General features: G+C 43.1%; 1 protein-coding gene across 8 annotated transcripts in view; it reads right to left on the reverse strand.

Annotated features, from left to right (window-relative positions):
* The window catches only part of LOC119176071 (constitutive coactivator of peroxisome proliferator-activated receptor gamma), an 85221-nt gene that overhangs the window by 59908 nt on the left and 8345 nt on the right, over positions 1-16968 (reverse strand). For all 8 annotated transcript variants that reach the window (XM_075876759.1, XM_075876761.1, XM_075876764.1 and 5 more), the window contains exon 4: positions 15180-15253. The gene's annotated coding sequence lies outside the window, so the exon portion shown is untranslated. The remainder of the gene's footprint in view (positions 1-15179; positions 15254-16968) is intronic.

The raw sequence follows: 16968 nt of genomic DNA on the forward strand, positions 1-16968 counted from the left end.
ATTATCAAAAACAAGCATTTGCTGGCTTGCTATGGCATTGTGCCAATAGAAGATTTGGAAATCAGCACAATATATACTGTTGATAGTAAATAGTATAACGGCTTAAAGTACTCCTTTAAAACTGTACAAACATTGACTGAGCAGCTAGGTGGATCCTTACACATTCTAATTGTATGTTGTTTTTCTTTTATGGGTTGGCAGGCTCCTGAAACAGGAAATTTCTTGACACAATTTTGGCATGCCTCCACGTTCACTTGGACGCCATGTTGCTTTGCAGGTGTGCATACACCGATAAAGGCTCAGCAGTGCATTAAATGTGCTAAAAGCAAACAATTACATGCTTTCGCAGGCTACGACGTGCGCGCTCCAAATCTAGACGTCCTTGCCATCTTCAGTACAAAGTGACTACAGCGCCGCCGCTGCTGTCACCCGCCGGAGAATAAGCTGAGAAGCAGCACGGCCGCCTCGTCCATTCCACTGACCCCTTCTGGTACACAGTAGCGCATGTGTCACATGACATGCCTCAGGGTTGCTTGACAAAGTTGATATGTCACTGGGCTGAGAGATTTCATGCACTTCACGTTCACGGAAATTATCGACGTAGTGGCAGGCGCGGCAAAATAAGAAAAACAAAATCTACGAACTTCAGGCGTGGCAGCGTTGCATGAATTTTGTGAAATGGTCCGGCGGCCCAGTTTTCTTTCCACTCCCAATCAAGGTTTGAAGTATCAGTAATCTGACCCAAAATTACTTCCTAGATAAAGCAAAAAATATACATGGGACATATAAGAAAATGTTCAGTGCGGCGGCAAACTTCGACTTAGCCGATTTTTCGACATGTGTGAGTTCGAGTTAACGAGATACTACTGTACTTTTATTTTTCAAGGGCAACACATGTTCCCGCGCTGGCTGCACATGTGTAACCATGGTGCTCATGCACGGTCTGCACATGTGGCACACAAATTCATACGGTTAAGATTCTGGGTAGAGGAGCTGATTCCTTGGGGAGAGATTTACTGGAAGCCTATGATATCAAGAGTAAAAGCAGGGACTGTATTAGCGACACTTCTGTATGTTTTTTCAAGAGTGAGTATACTAGATTCTTTGATTTGATGCTTGATTAGCGAAGCAGCAGTGGCTTGCATGATCAGGGGTGCACTTTCCGTAGTATATTTTTTCTGAAATGAAGTCAGTTGATGTTTAGTGCTCGCTCTGTGCACTGTGTTGTTTTGTTCTCTTCTCAGTAATTATTTCTTTTCTCTTTTGCTCTAAAAATGTCGTCTGTGATACAACACCAGCTTGCCCAACAATAACTTTCATTGAAGCTCATGTTTCCCTATGATGAACCCAAAGAATGACACACTTGCAAAAATTCTGTTCTAATGCATTGGAATGCCAATGATGCAGCACTCTGTAAATGAAATGCGTAATGATAAACACACAGCATCAACATACAGAAAGCTGTTGAGATTTTGCAAAAGCCTGCTTTTTTTAAAAACACAGTGTATCCACATTAAAAAAACGCTAAAAAAGTCGTATTGAAATGGTCGTGATCATGTTCATGAATAAATTCCAACATAACTGCTGTATAATAGGGTTTTCATCTTTGCTTGTTGTAGATAGACAGTGAAGACCCATTATCACAAAACACTTGCCAGAAATATGTAGACATGCGACTTTCCATTTCTTTTGGCAGGCTTCACAGTGTAAACTAGCTTTCTGCATCTTTAGCACATATTGAACTCTATTTTCCCACCCAACATGCCGTAATAAAAAAAAAATGAAAGCAAACACTCTAGCCATCTTGGAGAGCTTCCTCATCGCAGTCAGTCAGCCCTTTTAGCTCTGGCCAGCTTAGTGAAACCACCTTGCATCATCTGCCATCTCATATATAGCGACAGGCTTTGTGTTCAGCTAGTGTACTTGAGATACAGCTAGCTAATGTAAAGGTGACTTGCTGGCATTAACCTGCTGTGTGCAAGCAGATGACAAAAGCACAACCTGCACTCCCTTCACAAGGTAGATCTGCTGTATCACTTCAATGGACCGTCAAGTGACTATACGTGAATTGACCAGCATGGCAGTTTTGTTGTGTTATGATAGGTAGCATAGTCACTGTGTCTGCTGCCATGCCGTAGCCTAAAGACTCCAATGACCAAATAAACTGTCTTGGTCATTGTCAGCCCCTTGCTGATCAATAAACAAATCCATCAAAGGGTCGACAAAGGCACCTTCAGTGATACTTCTGCACAAGATGAGCTGGCAAGTCTCGCACATTTCATCATCATCATCAGCCTGACTACGTCCACTGCAGGACAAAGGCCTCTCCCATGTTCCACCAGTTAACCGGGCCCTGTGCTTGCTGCTGCTAATTTATACCCGCAAACTTCCTAATCTCATCTGCCCACCTAATCTTCTGTCTCCCCCTAACCCACTTGCCTTCTCTCGCAATCCAGTTAGTTGCCCTTTATGACCAGCAGTTATCCTGTCTACACGCTACATGTTCGGCCCATGTCCATTTCCTCTTCTTGATTTCAACTATGATATCCTTAACCCCCGTTTTATCCCTAATCCACTCTGCTCTCTTCTTGTCTCTTAAGGTTACACCTACCATTTTTCTTTCCATTGCTCGCTGCATCGTCCCCAATTTAACCAGAAGCCTCTTTGTAAGTCTCCAAGTTTCTGCTCCGTAGCCAAGTGCCGGCAAGATGCAGCTGTTATATGCCTTCCTCTTGAGGAATAGCGGCAATCTACCTGTCATAATTTGAGAGTGCTTGCCAAATGTGCTCCACTCCATTCTTATTCGTCTATTCACTTCAATCTCGTGGTTCGGCTCCGCGGTTATTACCTGCCGTAAGTAGACATAGTCTTTTACAAATTGAAGTGCACTATTACCTATCTCGAAGCGCTGCTCTTTTCCGAGGTTGTTGTACATTAGTTTCGTTTTCTGCAGATTAATTTGAAGACCCACCTTTCTGCTGTCTTTGTCTAACTCTATAATCATGAGCTGCAATTCGTACCCTGAGTTACTCAGCAATGCAATGTCATCGGCGAAGCGCAGGTTGCTAAGGTGCTCTCCATTAACTCTTATCTCTAACTGTTCCCATTCTAAGCTTCTGAAAACCTCCTGTAAGCACGTGGTAAATAGCATTGGGGAGATTGTGTCTCCCTGCCTTACACCCTTCTTGATTGGTATTCTGTTGCTTTTTTATGAAGCACTATAATAACAGTTGATCCCCTGTAGATTTCTTCAAGGATGTTTATATATACTTCATGGACACTCTGATTCCGCAGTGTCTGCATGACGGCTGATATTTCTACTGAATGAAACACCTTCTCGTAATCTATGAAGGCTATGTATAGTGGTTGGTTATATTCCGAGCATTTATCTATTACCTGATTGATAGTATGAATCTGGTCGATTGTTGAGTAGCCTGTTCGAAATCCTGCTTTTTCCTTTGGTTGATTGAATTCTAATGTTTTCTTTACTCTGTTAGCAATTATCTTTGTAAATAGCTTGTAGTAAATAGCTTGTATACTACAGAGAGCAAGCTGATCGGCCTGTAAATCTTCAAGTCCTTGTCTTCTCCTTTCTTATGTATTAAGGTGATGTTAGAATTCTTCCAAGACTCTGGTACTCTTCCCGTCAGAAGACACCTTGTAAACAGGGTGGCTAGTTTTTCTAACACAATCTGTCCTCCATCTTTCAGCAGATCAGATGTTACCTGATCCTCACCAGCAGCTTTGCCTCTTTGCATGCTCTCCAAAGCTTTTCTGACTTCTTCTATCATTACTGGTGGGGTGTCATCTGGTTTCCTGCTAGTTCTTACACTACTAAGGTCGTGGTTCTCCCGGCTACTGTAAAGATCTCTATGAAACTCCTCCGCTATTTTAACTATCCCATCCATATTGGTAGTTATTTTGCCTTCTTTGTCCCTTAGTGCATACATCCGATTTTTGCCTATCCCAAGTTTCCTCTTCACTGCTGTACCGCTTGCTCCGTTTTTCAGAGCGTGTTCAATTCTACCAATGTTATACCTTCTTACATCGCATACCTTACGCCTATTAATCAACTTTGAAAGCTATGCCAGTTCTATTTTGTCTGTTGTACTTGAGACTTTCATGCTTTGATGCTTCTTAATGAGATTCTTCGTTTCCTGGGAAAGCTTGCCAGTGTCCTGTCTAACTACCCTGCCTCCAACTTCCACTGCACACTCCGTAATGATACTTGTCAAATTGTCATTCATTGTATCTATGCTAAGGTTGGTTTCCTCACTAAGAGCCGAGTACCTGTTCTGAAGCGAGACTCTGAATTCCTGTACTTTCCCTCTCAGTGCTAGCTCATTGATTGGCTTCTTGCGTATCAGTTTCTGTCGTTCCTTCTTCAAGTCTAGGCGAATTCGAGCCCATACCATTCTATGGTCACTGCATTGTACCTTGCCAACCACTTCCACATCCTGCACGATGCCTGGGTGTGCACTCATTATAAATTCTATTTCGTTCTTATTTTCGCCATTAGGGCTCCTCCATGTCCACTTGCGGTTTCCTCGTTTTCGGTAGAAGGTATTCGAAATCCGTGAATTATTGCGTTCTGCGAATTCTACTACTGGCGTTTCTAGTACCGATGCCATAATCTCCTACTGCCTGGTCTCCAGCCTGCTTCTTCCCTACCTTTGAATTAAAGTCTCCCATCAGTATAGTATACTATGTTTTTACCTTACTCATTGCCGATTCCACGTCTTCATAGAAGCTTTCAACTGAAGCGTCATCATGGCTGGATGTAGGCGCGTAAGCCTGTACCACGTTCATCTTGTATCTTTTATTCAGTTGAATTATGATACCTACCACCCTTTCATTAAGGCTTTAGTATTCCTCTATGTTCCCAGCTATGTTTCTGTGAGTTAGAAACCCCACTCCCAGTTCTCTTCTGTCAGCCAAGCCCCGATAGCAAAGGACGTGCCCATTCTGTAGCACCGTATAGGCCTCATCTGTCCTCATAACCTCATTGAGCCCTATTACATCCTACTTACCACCCTCTAGCTCCTCGAATAGTACAGCTAGACTTCCCTCACTAGATAAAGTTCTAGCATTAAACATTGCCAAGTTCAGGTTCCAATGGCAGCCTGTCCGGATCCAAGGATTCTTAGCACCCTCTGCTGCGTTGCAGATCTGACCGCCGCCGTGGTCAGTTGCTTCGCAGCTGCTGGGGGCTGAGGGCCGTGAATTATCTGACGTATGCTGTGGGAGGTAGTGGCCAGATACTGCACCAGGGTGGCTAATCCTTCTCTGGTGAGGGAGTACGTTCCCGGCTGTGGTTACCGGTGAGGCCGCACCCCAGGCCTCTTAATGCAATTTCATCACCACGCGGATTCATTTTTTTTTAATCCGGTTGGGAACTGGGCGGCACCGGGATTTGAACCATGGATCTTTTGCATGCGAGGCAGATGCTCTAACCACTACACTATCGCTGCAACCATACATTCATCATTTGGCAAATATTTATCATGAATATGAGCAGCAATTCCAGAGCTTCAGTGCCAGATGAGGGAAGTGTTGAAAAGAGAACAAGGACGACCCCTACAAGCTGCGCATGAGAGCACATGAGAAAAGAAAACAAATAAAAAGGGAACCAATCACTGGAAACCACAAAGCTCAGATGTGAACCATACTGATGATGATGATATTTGGTGTTTTGTGGCGCAAGAGCCATTTCATGGCCAAAGAGTACCAGTTCATGGGACTAGAGATGTGGACAATGATTGTGATAAGCAGCTGTATAAAGGCCTTAAAATTCATTGCCCTAAAGCGAATAAAAACATAAAAGTAATAAAATCATGACCATGTCGTGAAATATGTGTAGTGTTGATGGGCAATGACAGTCTGTGATAATAAAAACCAAGGTGGACATGTATGGCATTAGCACAAGTGCCTTGATCGTTCACACCCTTGTGCCCAAGGGCCATGAAGCAAGTGCTTTGTGCAGTGTAGCCACCGCAGCAAAAACCTCTCTGGAGAAACCTCTCTGCTACGAAATGCCCGGGTATGGTCAAGTCTCATTATTTCAAACTTTCTGTTCATCCGAACTCGCACTGTGATCCCGTGAAAGCTATGTGTATTCCTATGGGCGAAAACGCTCTAATTCGAATGCGCAAGCACTTGCCACGGTTAATTTGAACATACCACGCTCCGAAAATGCTCTCAGTACCACGTCCAATACCGTGAGAACACCTCCGACACCTCTACGCTGCGCGCGAAAGGGAAAAGAAGAAAAGGAAAGGCTGTGGAGAAATGTTTGCTTTCCCTCGAATGCCGATATGCGACACGCCTGTGTCATGCTTCTTCCTTTTCTGTCCCAGCCAAGTAGAGACCCTTTTCCTTTCAAAGCCGCGCGCGAGAGAGAGAGAAAAAAAAAAAAGAAAGCTGTCGCGGAGCGGAGTGTTGGCTCTCTCGCTAATGACGATCTGCGATGCTCCGGTGTCACGCTTCCCCTTTCCCGTCCCGGCCACGTAACGTAGAGACCCTTGTCCTTTCAGTGCCGCGCACGAAAAGAAAAAAAAAAAGCTCCCGCAAAGTCTTGGTTTTCTCTCAAATGCCGATCTGCTGCTCCCCTTGCATGGAAACACTCCTCCTTTCTTGTCACGTGCTGGCCACGCTCGGGCTGCGGAGCAGAGGGTAGCGGCAGCGAAGACGCAGTCGTTAACGTCGTCTTTAGAGAGTGTTGTCACTGGACATAGGCGTGCGCTACTTCTCCTGTCAGGAGAATGCTGAAGCCAAAGTTAAAATGCTGTGCAAGCTGTGTGCGAAATTGATTGATTTGCTGCAAGGCAAATGTGTGCAGACACGCATCACTGATTACTTCAAATATTGACGGATGTCATGTGATTTGTAAATAAATGTAAGTCTTTTGAAGCTTCCCTCTCGTGTGTTAGCTCAACGCACATGCGCCACTGTATGGTGACCCCTCCGTTCATTTAGCGTTCATTTTTCGAACTTCTTTTAACTCGAACAAATTTTTGGGCCCCTTCAAGTTTGAATTATCGTGATTCGACTGTATATAACGTGAAAGATACGGACGTCTCGCAAAAAAGCCAACAACAATTTCTGTGAAAAGTGGTTCCCTATTGACAAACATTGCACGATGAAGTGGTATCTGTCCTCGGTAGGGTAATAGAAAGTATTGTCTTCTCAGCGTGTCTAATTACTTTACATTGGATTAAAATGTGAAGTACGGTGAGTGCTTCTCCACATCTGTCACAAAAAGGTGGATCGCCACCAGACAAACGAAATGAACGTGTTCTGTGTGTATGTGCTGTTCTTAGCCTGGTAAGTATTAATTCTGTGTGGTGGGATTTTGATACTGGCGGCCAATGGACCAAATTGCAGCTTGATAACATAATACCTCTGATAACATAGTTAACTCTGATAACATAATACCTTTGATAACATAATATGTGTGTCCCATGTGCTCTGCAAATAACCCCAAAGCTTTCGTTTTAGAAAAGGTTTCAGGTCGAGCGGAGGAATCGGTATTGATGGATTGGTAGTAGTTTTGTTGGTGGATCCAGCTAGCTGGTCCATCAGAATGTTTACTTGTATTTCGCGGTGTCCTGGCACCCAGCAGACTACAACATGCTGTTTGGATGAGTAGACTTTAAATAAAAGTGAGTAAAGTGAGACAAGAACGGGGTTTTTGTGCTTTTTAAGAGCTTTCAGAGCTTTTACTACACTTGGGGAATCTTTGTATGATATGGCTTTCTGTAGTTTTATTTGTTTAATGTGTATAACGTTTGCAAGTATCGCATAAGCTTCGCCAGTAAAAATGCTTAAATCAGAGTGCAGTACGCCGGCTTCCGAAAAGGATGGGCCGACGGCTGCATACGACACGGAAAAGTTAGACTTGGAGGCATCTGTATACAGCTCGGGACATGTGTATTTATGTTGTAGTTCCAGGAAGTATGTCTGAATATGTGCAATAGGCGCTTTCTTTGTAACCTCCAAGACTTGTCGCAGTCGATCGCTTGCCACTGCCACGGTGGCAGGCATGCTGCAAGAGCTATCAAACGTTTTTCAAGTGGCACACCGGTTTCCTTCGCTAGGCCGCTCACACGGAGTGAATAGGGCTGTCTCATAGAAGGCTGGTTTTCTAACGCAGCAGAACTTGAAATGCCATTAATTGTAGAATGTGAAGGGTGTTCTTTGTCTGAGTTCCCTTGAAGATAATATTTAAAAACCATGTATGATGTAACATTTCTGTAGATGGAGTGACCATTCGTTCAATTCCATGTACAGGCTTTCCACAGGGCTAGTGCGAAAAGCACCCGTAGAGAGGCGAATGTCTAGATGATGAACAGGACCAAGCATTTTAAGGGCAGTAGGTGTCGCAGACTAATATGTTATTGCCCCATAGTCTAGGCAAGTACGTAAGAGGCTTTTATACAAGTTCATCAGACACTTCTTGTCACTTCCCCATGTAGTGTGTAACAACACTTTTAGAACATTCATGGATTTTATGCATTTGTTTTTTAAATACTTGATGTGTGGTATGAAGGTTAGCTTAGTGTCCTGTACTTGCCTAAGAATTTATGTTCAGTATTAACAGCAAGACATTGCCCATGCAGTTGAATATCAGGTTCGGAATGAATACCTCTCTTCCTGGAGAACAAAACACACGTGCTTTTTTATGCATTCAGCCAGAACCCGTTTTCTTCTGCCCAACTGGAGACTTTGTTCAAACTAAGCTGGATGTTATCGACATATGTGCAGCAAAACATACTATGAGGAATGGACAAGTGCAAAGAATTCATTTTATTAATAAAGAGTGTGCAATTAAGTACACTACCTTGTGGCACGTTTGTTTATAAGACAAATCTTTGGGAAAAAACGCTGCCCACTCGAACACGAAATGTCTGATCTGACAAGTAAATTTCGATTATGGTAAACATTCTGCCATGCACGCCAAGATGGCACAGGTCTCTTAATATTCCCCAGCGCCGTGTTGTATCATATACCTTTTCCGTATTGAGAAACACAGAAAGCAAGTGTTGCTTGTGGATGAAAGCATCTTTGATCTGTGCCTCGATACGAACAAGGTGGTCTGTGGTGGATCTACCCTCTCAAAACCCGCACTAGAATTGGTCAAGCAAATTGTTTGTTTCAAAGAAATATGCAAGTCGGCAGTTTATCGTTTTCTCGAAAAGTTTGCACAGGCAGCTTAGAAGTGCAATAGGCCTACAACTTGAAACTGAAGAAAGGTCCCTGCCCTGTTTCAAAATGGGAATAACAATAGCCTCTTGCCTCTTTCCAGGAAATAAGGATAGCACCAGACAACCAGATAGCATGGTACAATCAAAGTAAGGTTTTTTGTGTTTCGATTGGTAGGTTTTTTTAACATTTCATACACCACACGGTCAGATCCTGGGGCAGAATTACTGCAGAAGTTTAGTGATGTTTGGAGCTCAGCTAAGCTGAAAGCTTGGTTGTATGCCTCATATCTGGTACGTTTGTATTCAAGTTCCTGCTTTTCGATTCTTGCTCTGCATTTTTGGAAAGCATCAGTATAGTGTGACGAGCTGGACACCCGTTTGAAGTGTGTGCCGAGGAAGTTTGCCTGATCTTCCGAGGTGTCACCCTGTGTTTTTACGAGTGGGAATGTGTATGCTTGTCTTCCTGCTACCCTACCAACCATGTTCCAGACTTTAGCCTCCTGTGTATATGAATTGATCCCTGATAGAAGCTTTTGCCAGCTTTCTCTTCTGGCCTGCCAACGCGTTCTCCTGCCTTGATACTTTATTTTCTTAAAGCTGTCAAAATTTTCGGCTGTCGGTAAGTTCCGAAGCAATCTACATGTGCTGTTATGCTGTTTATGCGCGTTTCGGCATTCAGAGTTCCACTATGGCACACGTCGTTTTCCAGGGTGCCCATTTGTTTGTGGGATGCATTTTGTTACAGCATCAATCAAAAACGCTGCGAAGTAGTTGAAAGGAGCATCAATACTTAAAGTACATATGTCGCGCCAATTTAAACGAGTGATGGTATAAAACTGTTCTCAGTCGGCTTTGCTTATGAGCCATTTGGAAACCTGTGGCGGGCATTCAGTTGACGTAGGTGTGCTCAAAACTACGGGAAAATGGTCACTTCCATGGGGATTAGTGATGACTTCCCAGTGATGGAGAGGCACAAGCAATGGAGATACTATGCTTAGGTCTATGGAGTAATAGGTATTACTAGCGAGGTTATAATAGGTTGGTTCTTTTCAATTCAGGAGACACACGCTGGAAGAGAGAAGAAACTGTTCGATCAGTCGACCGCGGGCGTCACAACGAGAGTCACCCCATAGCCTGCTATGCGCATTCAAGTCTCCAAGGAGAACATAAGGCTCCGGAAGTTCATCTATTAAGGACTGGAAGGCATGTTTTTGTAGGTGATTTTGTAGGTTTTTGTAGGTTTAGTTTTTGTAGGTACGTAAAGAGTACAAATTGTGATCAGTTTGTCGAAAAGCACAGCTCGAACAGCCACTGCCTCAAGGGATGTTTGGAGTAGAAACTTGATTCACTATTATGGCAAAACCTCCGGATGATGTCACGGTATCATCCAGTCCTTTCGGAAAATAGCGTATTTACATAGAAAGTTGGTGTGTTTTGATTTAAGTGTGTTCTTGTGCACACAGCACTTTTCGTGAGTGTTCGTGTAAAAGTTCTTGGACATTGTCAAGGCTTCTGTGAAGGCCCCTGACGTTCCATTGTATATTTGTCAATATGGTTGATTGGGCGAGTTGGTGATACATGACTGTTTCGAAATGAGAGTGCCCTACTTAGACACGGACTTGTCCCTGTTTTTCTGTCAGTGTCTAAGTAGTGCACTCTCATTTCGAAACAGTCCATTGTATAATTTGAGTGTTCATGGTGAATGTAGAGTAGTGCAGTGTGTACGAAAAACGAGTGGCTGTTTATGCGCGGAGTTTGAATTTAAGCAACAGAGCCGTCACCAGGTCCTGTTATCTGCTTTTTTTTGTTTTCTTGGTGCACTCCAAGGAGCCACGCCACTTTTTCGGCACCAAGGGTACCGACGTATTCATTGCCTCCTCGGAGGCACTGGATGCCCGCAGGTGCAAGCTGGTAGTTCGAATTCTGGGCCCCGCCTGGTGAGGCGAGGCCTTGAGACCTGAGGACCCTGGAGTCGCCGGTCTCTGTTCACGAGTAGACGGAATAGTCTGGACTACAGCCACCGTGGGGGCAGGTGCCACAACCACCGGCTCGGTATGCGCGGGCCGAAGGAGTGACGAGGGCTGGTTTGGCGCTACCCCCTGACGCGCCGCATCAGCATATGATGGGCTGTAGAATGGTGAGACTCTTTTTCTAGCTTATTTAAAAGAAATGTTTTCTTTCACCTTCTGCGTTATTATATCCTTTTCTTCCTTCCAGTATGAACAAGAACGCGAATACGTGGCATGGTTTCCATCACAGCTTACACAGTGCAGCTGCTCTTTGCAGTTCTCAGACACGTGGCCCAGGACTCCACATTGTGCACAAGTCTGGCGACCACACCAGCTTTTAGAGCCATAGCCATACCTCTGACATTGGAAGCAACGACAGGGTTTTGGTATGTATGGCCCGAGAGAGGTCTTCGTGTGCCCTGTTTGAATGGTTTCTGGCAGTTTACTGGAATGAAACATGAGTACTATTAAGTGTTTTGTTGGTGTTTTTTTTGTTGTCTTTTTTTGATGATGACTCTCTTTACATTGGTCACATTATGGCTCTTCCACCCCTCCAAAAGTTCAGTCTTGGTCAGGTCAAGTAAGTCTGTGTCAGATACCACACTGCGAGTTGTGTTCATTGATCTGTGTGGTGTTGCGGTGATCGGTATGCCACAGAAAGTTGAGAGACCGTCTAGCTTTTCAAATTGTTCTTTGTCCCGAACTTCGAGGAGGAGGCCTCCGCTAGCCATTTTGGTTACCTTGTATCCAGCCCCGAGAGTTTCAGTAAGACACCTGGCAACTACAAAGGGAGATACAGTCCTGGCTTGCTTTCCAGTTTTCTTAGAATGAATGACATGAAAGTGAGAAAATGTTTCTATTGGCTGGTGGAAAAAATTTATGTCATCGGTGCGTACCCGCTTCAAGCCTGTACAATCGGTAAGTAAGGGAGATGCTCTATGCATGCCAGTCTTATTTTTATTCAGCAGCGTTGGCGACCACCCACCATGCAGCCCAACGAGGGGGCGCTACAAGTTTGTGAATACTAAAAATCAGCAGACACCAGTCCTATAACACCACCATAACCCAATGTGCCTAGACCAAGGTAGGTTATTTATTCAGGGTTAACCCTCTCCACAAGAAAAATTGGAAGTAAAAGGAAGAAACAAGATGACAGAAAAGATAAAAAGTGATGACGAAGATGTAGAGAGAGAGAGGGATTGAAAAAGGCCACAGCCGATTTCGCCTGGGTGGGTCAGTCCAGGGAGTGCCGTCTACGTGAAGCCGGGGCCAGAAGGGTGTGTTGCCTCTGCCAAAGGACTTTAACTCTTTCCTTACCACTAGGCATTGTTCACCGGTGACTGATGAGTTTGCACTACCACTTTTGAACAACTATCGCGCTTTGGGACCCCTAGCGCCATCTAGGCTATTATACACACAACAGAATTGTTTTTTTTTTTTTTTTTGCAGGGTTTGCTTTTTTACCGCGGGGCGGCGAGTTATAAAGGCCGCCCGAGTTCAAAGATTCAAGTGCAAGGGAGCCGCACGACGGCGTCAACGTCCGGAAACAATGCGCGCTCAGAAAACGGCTATTTCGCTCGATGCCAAAACTTGGACGAACAATCTTTTGGACTTCTCGAGCAGTGAAGACTTAGCCAATGATTTGGCGGCATCGGAGTTCAGCTCCGACGAAGAAATTTCACCAGATGGCTGTTAGTTGAGAGTAAGTTCCCCAGTTTCGGCCACCCGCAAGTGTACAGCACAAGCCCGAAAGAAAGGACATACAGCACAATTGTAAAAGTGCTACCAAGTAAACAAAATTCAACACAAGACGAACGTTTTCTGTCGCACATGACAATCCATGAGTGCTTCACAGTGAGAAATGGTTTTGGTGCTTGGCACACTGATCTGCCTGAATGAACAACTCGTAGCTCAAAAAGTTCTTGAGCTAAAGCTTTCGTTTTTTTTTTTTTTCCACTGCTATTCCATTCCGCTGTTTGGATATTTTGCACCCCTCATATTTTCCCATAATTTTTTTGCTCAGAAGATATGTCTATCATTATTACCTTTATTGTGAACTTACTTATTTATTTGTGTTTGTCAATTTTTGTTACACTTAGAGCTGCCATTTTTTTTGTACCTTTCAAACCGCCCATTTATTACTTGCATTTTCGTATCCAGTATTTCGCTGTAAGTTTAAAAAAAAATCTTGGGTACGACCAATCTAGAACTTCACTATTTCGCTATGCATGATGCAATTTTTTGAAACTTGAGGACAAACCTATTGAATTTTTCACAATTCCTCTAAGTAATGTTGCCCAGTGACTATTGAACATTTTGAATATTTCAGAATTTCCCCAAAAGAATGTTTGTTGAAAATGTCGCTTCGTTCTCAAAAAAAGATTTGTAAAATTTTCTTTTTTTATATACGAATTTTCTAGAGGCAACTAAGTTTTTCGATTGTTATGAAATAAAGAGCATTGGAAAGTACATTCATTCGCCTTTATTTCGGTGTATTGCATAACACCGTAAACTCGGCAGAAATCGCACAGAAAATTCCTAGCTAGAGCATGCGAAAATCAGCCACTTTCCTTGTGGTAAGGAAAGAGTTAAAGGTCCAATCACCTGGCGTCAACTCAACCCCCAGAATTCCCTTTTTCCCGGACACGGCAAATCCACTTACGGCTAGGAGTGAGAAGGAGTCGCACCCCCCCCCCCCCCCGTTAGCTCGGGTTGTAGTGTCACTACACACCAAATGCCTACGCCTGCGGATGCCCCTGCCTGGGCTGATGGGCTGAACCATACTGGGGGAAGCCCTGATGATAAAAGGCCACCAGACTAGTACTAAAGATTTGCTGTCCACTTTCAGACCTAAAGCAAGGACTTGTTAGTGCCTTCCTACAAATGAAAGCTTTGGTGCTTTACTTTCACCAAAAAGCCTGTGGTCCCCTAAAAAGTGGCATGTGAGCATAAGTAGGCCATCGAGCTGCAGCTCTGGGTTTGCAGGAGCCTCTACTGGTCAACCTGTCCTTTTGGAACTCCATCTTCAATTTTTACAATGCTGAACCTGCTTGTATGTGCCTAACTTGAAATAACTATACTACAGCTGCCGCCACTTCATGCTCACACCAACTGCCATCATTTTGTTATAATTCATAAGCTCACCTGTTCAACCATGCAGCAGTGACCAAACCATGTTCGACATTGCCCTTGTTGTACACTGTTGCATACATATTGTCTCCCATGAACATACATACAAATGCTTTTCTGCAGACTGTTTTTCATTAAATGGCAACTACTTGCTCCCCACCTTCTCCCTTCCTGTGTGTACTAAATACTGTGTTCTCACTCTCGTGCTATGACGTAAGGCCTCAATGACACATCCCAAACAAAGAACCTGCATTAGACACACAGTTGTTTAACACTCTAGGCCATGACCTTGCAACACTTTTTTCACCCATAGCATTTTTATTCTTTATTCAAGAAATACCCTCAGCACGCGAGGGCGTATAGCACGCGGGGGAGGGGGGGGGGGTTATATCAATCAATGATGTACATAATTGTACGCACACAAAATACATCAATAACTGAAATAACTGAAAAGTGTATTCACTTTTCTTTTCTGTAATAAAAGCCAAATAAGAAAACTTTTGCATTTCTCTTTTTCCAATTTGTATGAATAGCTACTGCATTCAAATAAACTATATAACAAACCCTAATATAATGAAGTAAATGAAGAGTACTTTAGACAATGCTAGGAACATACCTTATAACGAACCTTTGAATATAGCAAACTAATTTTCGTGTAAGACAAAACACTGTTATCATGAAGTTTGAGTGACAGCATGAAGTGCTTCAATTACAATTCTTGCATGTTGAAACCACGGGACTGTTCTTTTCCTCCTTTTTCTTTCTTTTTGTTTTTCTTCTTTCGTTGTAACTTTCACTCAGTTGGCAAAAGATGAAAGAAAAAAATGAAAAAACAAACCTGATGGCACGTCATGGTAGACTCGTCGGCAGCATCCATTGGCAAGGCAGATTATGCTGAATGTCGTATAAGGTCTGAAAAAGAAAGCAGAAAAACCAAATTGTGGCACAAGCTAAGGCAGCTGTAAACTCTTCGGATAATAACCAAATTTAAATCTGAGCACTTTTTCAACAGGTTATAACCTGAATTATTCTCTAAATTATTTCTTTCCCTTTTTTCGCACCAAAATAAAACACACAAAAAACATTGCAAAAGACAAGAGAAGGAGGGGGTCCTAGTCGCAAACATCGGCGTTGCAGTTTCCCAATGAAAGAGTCACACACGAAGCAGCAAGGGTAAGGGTAAGGCCTCGGAGTTTGACTGGAAGACCAGTGGTCATGCCATACGTGCACGCCCTGTCGCGCATCTCAAGAAGGTGGCAAATCAGCATAAAATGCCTTTGGTTTTTCCTGCCCTTATAAGCTGCAAAAACTTAGCCCTCGAGTCTGCGTTGAAAGCAAATGGAGATGCGGCACCAAACATGCAATTCCTTCTGTGGAATGCTCTGTTGGAGTCGTTTACTTCATTTTCATGTTCTGTGGGGAAATGTACATCAGCCAGTCTGATAGATGCGTAAATGACTGAATTAGGGAGCACGCACTAAGTGCGAAAAAAGAAAAAGGACAAGTATGAGCATATGGTGATACACATTTATGCATGTGGGTACAAACCGATTTTTGGAAACACTGGGATATAGAACAAAAGCAAAGACATTTCACTCTGCTTGCTTTAGAAGCGTTTTCAATCGGAAAGAATGTTGCTTCATGTATAAGTGAGGCTTCGATACCTTTGCATGCTTCTGTATTTGATTAGTATCTGCAGGGCTCGTTTTGACATGTGCAGTTGTGATTTACGCCTTGTTATTCTGCATGTGTGATAGCATATTTATTTTCTGCATTATATTTTATTTTTGGCTGCTTCCAATACGATATTAGCCATGCACAGGCCACATGAATATATCTATTTAAACCTAGTAGTTGTGACGAAAATACAATTGTTAGCCCCTGTCCAGTGTCATACTTTTTTTATTTAGTGCTCTTCAGTATTAGTGCTTCGGTCCGAGTTCATGAGTAGGGTGTGTTGGTATAAGATTTCAAAATAATGCAGCAAAATCAAGGGCGAAGCAAGATAAGGATCAGCCCCCATCCTTGTCATCCTGTTTCATCCTTGTGTGTTTATTTTCCTGCAGTATTTTGGTATACTTTCGATTTTCATTGCTATGGCTTGATAGCAGTTGCCGCTTGAGATAATAACACCAAGAAATAATTTGGGGACTATTTCTTTAGCTCTTCATGGGCCTTTATTGGGAATGCCTTATCCGAGCACCAGCCGCATTAAAGCAGCGCTCTTAGCAGAGGTAGAACACATAAACATTGTGATATTAGAAATTATGATCTCGTGCTCATATGTTATGAAACAGTCCCTACTTCCAGCAGTACATAAGTCAGTGGGTTTTATCGTTGTTAGTAGTGTCCTCAGGAAAAATGCAGAAGGACTACTAATTAAAAATTAGCAGTGCACGAAGAGCTGCACATGTGGCACTTAGAATATGAGGCAAGTTCATTTTATTTATAGTATTCGTCCAATATAAAACTAATCACTGCATTTCATTAATTACTCAATTACTTTTGTAAAACAGTAGATAACTTTATTCAATTATACCTCTAATGATGTATTAGTAATTGGGACTGTTTACTTTCTTTCTATAACATATACAGTCATAAGCGAGCTTAAGACACGTGACCTGGAC

This window comes from Rhipicephalus microplus, chromosome X (assembly GCF_043290135.1).
Source record: "Rhipicephalus microplus isolate Deutch F79 chromosome X, USDA_Rmic, whole genome shotgun sequence".
In the NCBI taxonomy this organism is placed as follows: Eukaryota; Metazoa; Arthropoda; class Arachnida; order Ixodida; family Ixodidae; genus Rhipicephalus; species Rhipicephalus microplus.